This window comes from Agelaius phoeniceus, chromosome 7 (genome assembly GCF_051311805.1).
Source record: "Agelaius phoeniceus isolate bAgePho1 chromosome 7, bAgePho1.hap1, whole genome shotgun sequence".
NCBI lineage: Eukaryota > Metazoa > Chordata > Aves > Passeriformes > Icteridae > Agelaius > Agelaius phoeniceus.
In genome coordinates, this window is record NC_135271.1 from 29,981,035 (window position 1) to 29,991,818 (window position 10,784).

At 37.2% G+C, this 10,784-nt stretch overlaps 1 long non-coding RNA gene across 1 annotated transcript; it reads left to right on the plus strand.

Moving 5' to 3' along the window:
- The first annotated feature begins 196 nt into the window (after positions 1-196).
- LOC129122786 (uncharacterized) lies at positions 197-5,936 on the plus strand. Its single transcript, XR_008534607.2, has 3 exons — positions 197-902; positions 2,513-2,629; positions 5,757-5,936. It is a non-coding gene; the product is annotated as an uncharacterized LOC129122786 (long non-coding RNA).
- The last annotated feature ends 4,848 nt before the right edge of the window (positions 5,937-10,784 follow it).

Below are 10,784 nucleotides of genomic sequence, written 5' to 3' on the forward strand. Positions count from 1 at the left end.
AACAGAAATTATGATACTTGAGAAACATGTATCCAAGCACTCATTTCTTATTAAGTTGTTTCAGAGAGCAGACAGGAAACCTGCTGCTGACTGACAAGTTATAATTGTCATTGCCATCAGTGCAATATTTTAGGTCTTGGCATGTGACTTAGCTTTAAGGATGTCTTTTCTTTCTTGAATTTAATCTTTGTCTCTTCTGCTTTTCCACTTTTGGATGATTGTTTAGCATTATGTAGATCAGATGGATACCCTGGAAGAAATAAGTCAAGTAGCCATGAGGAAGAGGGCCACTGTCTCTGTTCTGGAACAACACTTTAACAAAGACTGGTACTCAATGGGTTGATGATGAAATTGTACGTGTGGAGCACTTTCTGCTCAGTGGACAATTTCTTAGTAAAGGGAAGTTGGAATTTCATTAAAATTCTGAGGGTCCAAAATGTTCATGAGACTTACTGCATTTTTCCAGATGATCTGAGCTAAAAGTCTCACAGGAAGCAAATGATTTTGATTTGGCAAACAAATACTGAAAATGTCTCAATTCACCCCTGCCTCAAAATTAAAAGGTTTTTCTGTACATAATCTGAGGCAGGTTAAATCCCTTTACTGTAAAAATCTACAGAGTAATCTTAACCTTGAAGGATTAGGGCACCCCTTTTGTGCAGGTAGGTCAAGTAATTAGCAGTTTAATCACTTTGCAGGTGTGCAAACTGTCAGAGTCCTGAGTGCACTAATAATGGCCCTGACCAGCTCCTCCTGGGGCTCCTCCCCACACCCAGGGGACTCCACAGAAGCTCATCCCTGTGGCCTCACTTCCTCTGAGCTATGGGGTGTTCCTGTCTTGCAGCCTCCCCTCAACCCTGCCCCTGGGGGTGCTCGGACCTGGCTGTGGACCTGTGCTCCAGGTGAGGCGGACCCCACTGGCACACAAGCTGTGTGCTCTTGCTTGCCCTTATCTCTGTCTCTCTTACCATCCTGGCTCTACCTGCTGGTGAAACCCAGGATCTGTTTTACTGCTGACTGTGTCTGGGGCTTTTGATGCACCCAGAATGAATGCCTGGCACTGCTGCCATGCTTAAGGCCCTCTGGGACTGGGCCTTTGGTTGATGAGGGTGTTTCTGCTTGGAGCAGCCCTTGCTGCTCCATGATGAGCATGTGCCTGTTTGCACACAGAGGTACAGGAATGGTGCAGAGATGGTACATGCGAATTGGAGGCAATCCTCTTGAAAATTTGAACCATACTCTTTAATGTAACTTTAATTAGGGAAGTGTTAGGAGACCAAAAATTGAGGCAGTAAAAATAGCACCATTGTAATGTTTGATTTTTTTCAGTGTTTAAAACAGTGGTTCTTTATGAATCAGAGTTTTGCTATCAGCCTGATTTTTCCAAGTGACTAAATGTGTTTCTGTAGTTATTTTTTCCCTACCATCATTTGCAGGAAATGTGAAGACGTACACTGCATATGAAAATGGGGACTCTTTCCCAATAATTTCTTTACTCTTCATTTCTAATCTGTCACGCCTCTTAACGCAGCTGAAAAAATCAACTTCACGTGCATGGAAATATGCATTTTAATGTACAATTTATAGACAGGTATTTCATTGTGTTCTTGTTTACACATTGTCAGAGGATTGCTAGTGTTTATTAAACTTCCAGCCACTTTCTTCAAATAGTGATAGGAAACTTTTCTCAGTAATATAACTTGCATGGAGGTAATGAGGTTCAGCTGTGTCACAGGATTGCAGAATTAAGTTGAATGAGATTCAGAGTAAACACAGATGTTTGCAAAAGCCCCATGTAACTTTTTCAAAACAACATCAAGGGAAAAATACATTTATCTTTATGTATATCTTTGCCTTTTAATTACTGTATCTAATGACACTGTTGTGAGTGAGTCCATGTCCATATTCAACTAGAATTGTGGCTGACCTTTTTGTAAGCAACAGGTATGGCTGGTAGAACAGATGAGCCTTTGGGATGTCTAACAGGAATGTAAGGAATATGGCTTTATTTTTTTTTGGATCAGACTGGGTTCAAGCACACCCTTGTTAAGAGCTAAGCAGGTTAAGCAAAATGACTAGACATGTTTGAGGCTTACTAATACATTCAGTTGTCGCTATGTGTATTTTTGTGCCTTTCTTATGGATGGGTCAAAATAATATATTTATCAAACTATTTTATCATGAGTTGCATCACTGAGGTATTTTTTGTGTTGCTGACGATTATTTCAAAATTGAATATATGTAAACATTTTCTAACTAGAAAATGTAGAATATTGTAAAGAATAATCTTTAATCTTTCCCATAAACTGCATTTAGCAAGTTCTTCTGTGTAGAGAGTCCATCTTTGTCACTGCATAATTACAACAGGGAAGGAATTACACAAGCTCAGCTAATTTTTTTCAGAAAAAGAGAATAAGCAGGGAAAGTTGGGGAGAATGAAAATATGTGTTTGTGTGTGGGGGGGTGTTGGCTCTGCAAACTGACAAACAATATCTGCTTGAAATGTGGTTAGGAATTACCTGAAATGCGGAAGAATCTTAAAAAGATTGACTTCACTGTAAAGCATGAAGCGGTACCTCTACAGTCCAAAGAAGTGTTGGTTATCAGAAGAAAATGTGTACTTTTGGAGGTGAGATCAGTTCTGTGCTCTGAACCAAATGATTTTTCATTTTTTGTTCTGATAACAAGCTTGGAGGCAAGCTTCACTGAACTGAGAAATTGTAAACTCTTAGAAAAGGCTGTCGAAAGATAACAATTCTATGTTTCTGCGTAATGTATTCTGAATGAATCTGATAATTTAAAGCCCACTCCACCAAAATGGGAGTGATGCTTGTGTCCTCTTTATCTTCAATTATGTCTAATCTGTTTCTAATTTAAACATGATAATGCTGTTGTCAGATCAAATCTAGATTTTAAATGTTTTATTCTTCTCTACTGGCAATGTTTTAAATGTGGGCTCTTAAATGTCTGTGGGCAGTACTGACAGAGTCTATAAAAGTTTTAGGTAAATTTAAAGGAAATAAGAATGCTTAAAAGTGAAATGGCTCATAGTTCATGAGATGGAACATATTTAATGAATGGCAGCTAAGGAAAACTTAGGCAACAATCTCCATGGATTACCTGCTTAACCTCTAAGGAACCCTAATTCAATAAGTAAGTTCTATCTTTCAGGTGAAACAGCATGGGTTTAGAAACAGATGTTTCAAAAACAAAAGTGTCTGTTACTCAAGTATTTTTCAGGATATAGATAAGAATAACCATGATTTTATGAACTGTTATGATGTATCTGTCACTGTCAGTAACTTGGAGTACCAATCAGAATTTCAGTCAAAATAAAAACTGCATCAACATGATTTATCAAGGTATATTCTCAAGTACTCCACATTCCGACAACAAAAAATGTAACAAAAAGAGCTTTCCCAACTAGACATACATTTTTGAGAAAGTTAAACTAATCTGAGTACATTGAATTTTGAATGTCCATTCTCATGATCTCTGCATTAAAGAGTATTCACAAGTTTCAAATAAAACAGCTGATAAATTATTTAAAAGAGGATTTTTTTCTCCTCCATGATCAAGAACTAAATGAAGAATCCACCTGTATTTTTTGAAAATTCAGTTAACGAAACATTGAAATGATTCTAAAATATATTCTGATTGCAGGCTGATTATGAAGTTTGGTCTCAAGTTAAAAGTAATTTCTTTATTTGTGCTTTCTCTTCATCCTTAGATTTGTCAATAGAGTGTTGTTTGGGTATCTGGGGTTCAGTGACTGCCAAATTGATAAAAATAAGGGGAGAGATGGTGATTGTCGTGTGGTCCCATTTTTTGTTTACTTGTTTTGGGGTTTTAGGGGGGTTGGGGTTGGTACAGAACAATCGTTCAGTTTTGTGTAATCTGCTAACTTGCTGAGGCTGCACTCAGTCTCACTGTCTGTGCCATTGGTAAAGATGTTAAAAACTACCAGCCCCAAGACAGAGCCCTGAGGAACACCACTCATCAGCAGCCTCCACATGAATGTAGAGCCACTCACCATAACCCTCGGTGCCCATCCAGCCCATTCCTTACCCACTGAGTAGCCCACCCTTTGCTTCCATGTCCATTTCCAATTTGGAGATAAGGGTGCTCTGTGATACTGTGTTGTGGGCTTTACAGAAGGTTAGGTAGATGGCATCATTTGGTCTTCCCTCACAGAAAGCATTGGTCAGGCACAGTTTGTCATTAGTGAAGCTGTACTGGCTGTCTCAGATCATCAACTTGTCTTGTACATATTGTTTTATTGTAATATTCACCTTGCCTAGGCTTGCAAGAGCTGTAATGGAAACATATATAGAAGGAAACTCTTTATAAAAACAGTCTTGATTTACAGCATCATTCTTATGATTTCTAAAAAATAATCCTAAATCCTGCTTGAAGAAGACTTTAGTACCATTTGGCCTTGAAAAGCAATGCTATGAGAAAGTGTCAAATTATTCTGAATGACTTCCCATTTTCATATGGAAAACAGCAGTGCTGAAAAAGAAAAGTAAATGCCATTAGGGTGCCAGTAGCTGGCAATCCAGGAGCCCGACTCCTTAGCTGTCAGATGTTTCCTCTGAATTCAGAGGGAATTTGGTCATGGCCTGTCATTGCAGAACAGAGCCCAGGTCATTGTGTTATATAGTGATATGTCTAGATAAAAAAGAACTATAATAGCTTAAATTGGGTCCAGAGTTCCCAAGAGCTGGGGTATGTCATGCCTATGTGGCTATGCTGCTGCAACTTCTTCACAGAAAGAGTCCCCAGATTTCATAAAGTTTAGCTAGAAATTTTCTGCTGAACATTAACTTAAACATTCAATACAGAATTTGAATGTAGTTATTGACATTCATATAACGGACTATATCTGCTGTAAACTTACTTTTATCCCTTTGCTTATGCAAAATATTCATGCATTTGTGTGCCTAAGGAGCCATCATGAACAAAAATAACTGAGAAAGGGTGTTGCTTGTTCAAATTTGTGCATAGATAACTTTTGCAGCCTAATCTGGGTGCTTTTGAATGACAAATTCAGGATATAAAATTATATATCAACGCTTAGAGAACAAAGGTGGTGTTTAGCTTTTTATTTATAATAAAACAGCATAAAATTATATTAATTTGTATTATGGCTATAGTTCTCTTTTTGTGTTGTTGCATTATATCTGTCCTTCAGTGCTAAATATACAAACTGGTCTGTTCCTTTATTTAGCTGGAAAAAGCTCATTTGACTGGTTTGCTCAGCAGTGGTCTCATTCATTGCAATGTTAAGAGCAAAGTGGATATCTAAGTGTGGCATACTGAGGATAGCAGTTAGCTATGTGGAATGAAAAAAAATTATTCAAAAAGGAATAGTTTTCTCAAATTTTGCCCAATTATCTTGTGTAATTCAAGTAGGTCCTAGAAGTTCATTTCTACAGGGCTAAATGCAGTTATTAATCTCTAATTAAACAAATGAACAACTGAAAAGCTCACTTGGGGCCCCCAAAAGCAGAATTGTTTCAAACAAGTTTCTTAATGTTTATAATTCTCTCAACATGTCCTCCTCTTATCCCTTACTGTATTTGAAATATTCTCAATTGTCTGCCACTTCTGTTGTTAGACTGGAGAGCGAGCTGTCCAGATAAGAAATTACCTGCTTTGCCTTGCTTTTATATTAATTTGCAGGCTTCATGATTTTAGAAGTGTGTGTACAGGTATATGTCTAAATACATATATGCTTATACATTTGTTTATAGTGGCCTAATTGACGAGTCCAGCAATTTTCTGTGAAGTGTTGACAGCGAGCAGACCTTTGTTTGCAGAGAAAAAGATGCGATCATCAGTACATTGCAGAGGCCCGGCACTCACAGTCCCCTATTAGCTTTGTGCATTACTGACCTCCACAGGCATTTCAGGGGAAGACACAGCAGGAAGAGACGAAGGTCAGTGCAGAAAGTGTTACTGCTTTTGCAGGCAAGTATTGTGTATTTAATCATTGTCTTACACCATTTTTGCATATAAGGCTGGGCTGTTCTTTCTGGTAAAATTATTGGTCTGTAAGAATTTTTTTCTTATTTCAATCTAAGGGTCAGTGATAAAGAGTGCTGTCACGTTTCACTGTCACACTCCATGTCACTGGCTCCACGTCACACTATCTATACTTCAAAACCCAAGTGAAGCTGTGATCACATCAAAAGATTACATCCAGATTAAGGCACAGTTGTGTGCATTATTCTTCCTTATTGGTTCACACCAAGTTTGTCTGTGTATATGAAACCTAGATTTGAAGAGGTGATGAAATGTGAGTAGAACCCCTTCCTGTCCCATTCCAACAGCTGGATTTAATGTTTATTTTCTGTATGCATAGAATTTATTATTAGTTAAGCAAAGTGATGTGATAGTCATTAATGCAGGTGTGTTTATATTTTGAATACAGAAAGGCTCTTCCTTATCTACTCACACTTCTAAAAGTAAAGTGAGTCAATATTTCCTCAGCATCCAGATGTAGACTACAGAAAATCCTTGAAGCAGAAGAGAATGTTTGAGTTTGAATAGGCATCCAGAGAATTTTTTAATGTGTAAAATTCTTTGATTATCTGAAAATGTAAATTTATTGCCTAGGCAATTAAAAAAAAAAAATAGAGCAGGTCTAGAATCTTAGTGAATTTCCTGATGCGTCTTTAACAGCAAATACACTGCTTTCTAAATTTTAATATTTTTTGAATGTTAAGGATGATTTCATGGTGACTGGGGGCCACCAGGTGAAGAATCAAGTTTACCATGACAATGAGCACTGGGCAGCACTTCTGTTGGGTCACAGGCTGTAGCAGTGACCAGAGGCACCTTTTTATACAGTGGAACCCTGAAGACTTGGCCTGACTGTTGAAGGATTCCCACAAGTTTGTAAATGTATTATTGGAACTGTAGGTCATTTACACTAACACTGATTGAGAGCATAAAAATCTTGGTGGGGAAACACACAGACAAATCTTTAAAATTAAATTTTCAGGGCAGAATTGCTGGTTTTTATTGGACAAAATGAGGAAATCAACTTATTGATCTGACTCTATGCTCTTCATCTTTTATTCTAAAGAAATAAATACAATCCATGCCTGTATGGTTGCATGACCCTAGTTAAGCAAACTTTAGATGAGATCATAGTTGTTTATGGTACTAAAGCCACATAAGCATGCCTTATCAGCAGCAAAGGAATGCAGGCATAAGCTGTGATAGAAAAAAAAAGTATAGATGGAGTATTTTGTAGTAGGCTTTAAGTGACTGCAGAGTATTCAATTTTTCAGGGGCATGCTACTGTCATGTGTTGCTACAAATGTCTGGCTCGATTCCCAGGCCTGTGGCTCAGTTCTTGAATGGTCAGGATGAGGAAGGACCACAGAGATATGGGGAGTATATGTCTTAAACAAAACAGGTTCTGGGTATGCCTCACGCTTAGCACACATGCAGAATGAATATTTGGGTTTTTGCTCAAGTTTTCTGTACCTATGAACTCTTCTCAAGTGGCCTAAGAAAATATATTAAATTATTTTGTCTGTGAACTGAACAATATTACAAACTGAAGTCTTAGACTTCTGACTTAGTTTAATTCGCTTGCATAAAAAAAGCACTAGTAGTTCATTACCATAACCCTCCTTTGGATGGAAATGCATTAGTGGTGTCTGCACGAATAAGCAATGAAGAGTAGTGAGAAGAAAAAGCCTCACACAGTACCATGTGAACCCACAGTGTCTGCCTCAATTTGTACCTTTTCAGTATCTGACAGTGAATGATAACATTATTGCAATGGTATTTACTGGCACTGCTGGAGTATGGGGTCTGTCATTTTTTTCTATTCTGAATTGTTGTGCATGGTTTTAAAAAGTGCCCAAGGCTGAAATGTGTTTCAGAGGTCGTCAAGGAGGAAACAAAGTGATTTTTTCACTACTTTTTATGAAATTCGGCAAAACAATTTGAAGCTGGAGGAGTTCCAAACCTAAATGCACGTTATTATGGATTCAGATGGATAAGATGGTTCCTGGTGGGGATAAGTTTGTCATAGTGTCTTTCAGGAAATTATACAACTGTCTTTCGTTTTCTTCTATATTTCTTTAGCCTAAAGAGAGGAGGTTTCAAAATGGCCATTTAATAATCCCCAAGAAGAATAACCTTTGCAGCAGTCCTATTTTGTAACATAAGAACTATGAAAACCTGGCCTTGGATGGATTATAACAGAATCCTGTCTATTGACTTATATTTTATGATTAAGTCACTAATCTGGCATCCAGCTTTACTTGCATTTGTTCAGAATGACAGGAGTCCCTTTCAGTGGTCATCACAGATTTCTCTTTTCATCAGCTTTTCCTCAGAGGTAATTGCAGCTGTACACAAGCCATTCAGTCTCCAAAAGAGGACAAAATTTATTTTAATGTCCATGAGTGCACAGTTACCTCAGAGATGAAGTTATTGTTGTGGAAGAATAGGAAAAGCTCCTGCTCTGATGAAACAGAGTGCCTGACAAGATTATGAAGAAAAAGATCTTCCTTATTTTTTATTTATATAGTTTTACATGAACAAAACATTGTTCATTTTTTGAAAATAGAAATTCATTTAACCTTGAACTTATTTTACAGAACCCAAATATTTTGTAAAGTTTATTTCTAAACATTCTATTGGTTTTAGTATCTTGTACCATAAAGATTTTGCCGCTGCAATGGAATTGCTGTCACTGTAAAATGGGAGTGTTGCAGCTAACTGGTTTTTGTTAATGAGAATTTTTGATACTCATGAGGTATTTGAAGTTTTGAATTCAACGAATCATTAGTCCCAAAGCAAAAACATATGTTTCGGCATGTTAGGTGGACTTTTTTTTGTTACATTCTAGTCTACTGATTTACATGTGGAAGATACTTATAATTGTGGTTATACATCATCTTCAAGTGTCTCCCAGAGCTGTTTGCATAGTGGAGTAATTTCTCAGGAATAAAGTCACTTCACACTGGTGTAGAGCACCCAGACAGTGATTTACTTAGAGTAGCTGTAATGCAACCTTGTTTACTGAATACATATTCCAGGTGATTTTTTTCAAGAGAGAACTTTTGGGATTGTTTTTCCCCATTAATATTAATTCCATTAAAAGACAGTTTTATTTGGAGTCCTTGCTTATACTACAGCACCTAAATAATGTATACTTTTCTTTCAGTTTCCCTGAGTATCAAACATTTACCTAAATGGAATTTTCTCTGAGAATCTTGAGACAAATTCAGCCAATGCATTTTTTATTGTAAAAGAGATATACCTGCTTATCTCTGGTTTGAAATTTAGTTTTTTCTATTTTGTTACCTGCACACCTCTCATCCATTAATGCTACTAAAAAGATATTGAATAAGAAGTGAACTGATTCCTATTTGTGGAATTTTAATACTTTAGAAATGTGGTTTTACTTTGAAAACAAGCAAAAAATCAAACCATAAAGTTAAGGATTCCTTCCCTATAACAAACAGAATTCTAGCACAAAAGATAAAAATCCTCTTAGATTACTTTTCAGCATCAGTAGATTTTAAATGTTGAAACTCATATTGTTACATTTGTATACCATACATATTCATAAATATTCACCTGCTGATGAGTTGGAAACCATGGGCATTGCTGAGAATGCAGTAGAAGCTGTTTGTTTATTTTTTTAAATTTTATAGACAAGTATTAAAGATTGGATGAAAACCCCATGGAAACAAATAAATGATGAGCACATGGAGATGGAGCTCAGAAGATTTGCAAATGTGATCATTTCCCTAATGAACAGTGTTTCGCTACTTGAAATAATCTCTCGTGTTCTGAGTACTCTGCATTATGTAGGAGCCTGTAGCTTGTTAAATTCCCTTCATTAGAGAGTTTTTGAACTCAAAGGATTAAAAAAATTGGGGAAACGAGTATTACAGGATTGAACTCCCAAATCTCAAAGTACTTCTGAAAATATCTCACCGAGTTTATTTTTTCTTCCATAACCAGCAAATTACCCAACTGCCTTTCACATAAGATTCAGAAGTCAAATTCCAAGATGCAGTCACTAACCTGCTTGCTTCTTTAGTGCTTCTGTCATTTTGTTCACAAAGGTCTGCTGTGTAAGAAATGAAGACCTGTCAAAGCATTAGGACATGGGATATGCACTGTTCAATCAAGGATTATGCATCTGAAAAGAGCCAAAGTTTAACAAATTAAAACTTCTTGTAATTCAGAAACCAGCATTTATGTGCACAATAGCCTTTGTGAAGGCTATTGCAGAATTTTGGATAACTTTATTCCTGCAATGTTTGTACCTTAATTCTAAAGTAAAGTTTGTCAGCTGTATAAGACATGGAGGACTTTCTCATTGTACAGCTGCACAGAGGAGCTGTGAGCTGAACAGATATGTGTAGCTAAAGCAGTAGGGAAAATGGCAGTAAAAAGAGATAGGTGCACACAATGGTGAATGTAAATTAACATCCTAGGGCTGGCTTATAGGAATTAAATATCTGGACATCTAGGTACACAGTTTGTGGTGATTGGGAGTGGGGCTGTGGCCGAGCCTCATCCCTAATGGGCTTACAGCTATGAGAAGCAGGTGAACAGCATTGAAAGCAATGAGCCATGGAGCACTGACCAATCATCAAAGGGAACAGAGGGCACACAGGTGCAATGCATCAACATGAGGGGTATGAAAGGTTGAGCTAAAGAACAAGAAGGGCAGATGCCTGAAGCCTTCTGAAGTTGTATGGTGTTACTCTGTATGGGCAGGCACCTGAAGTCTTCTG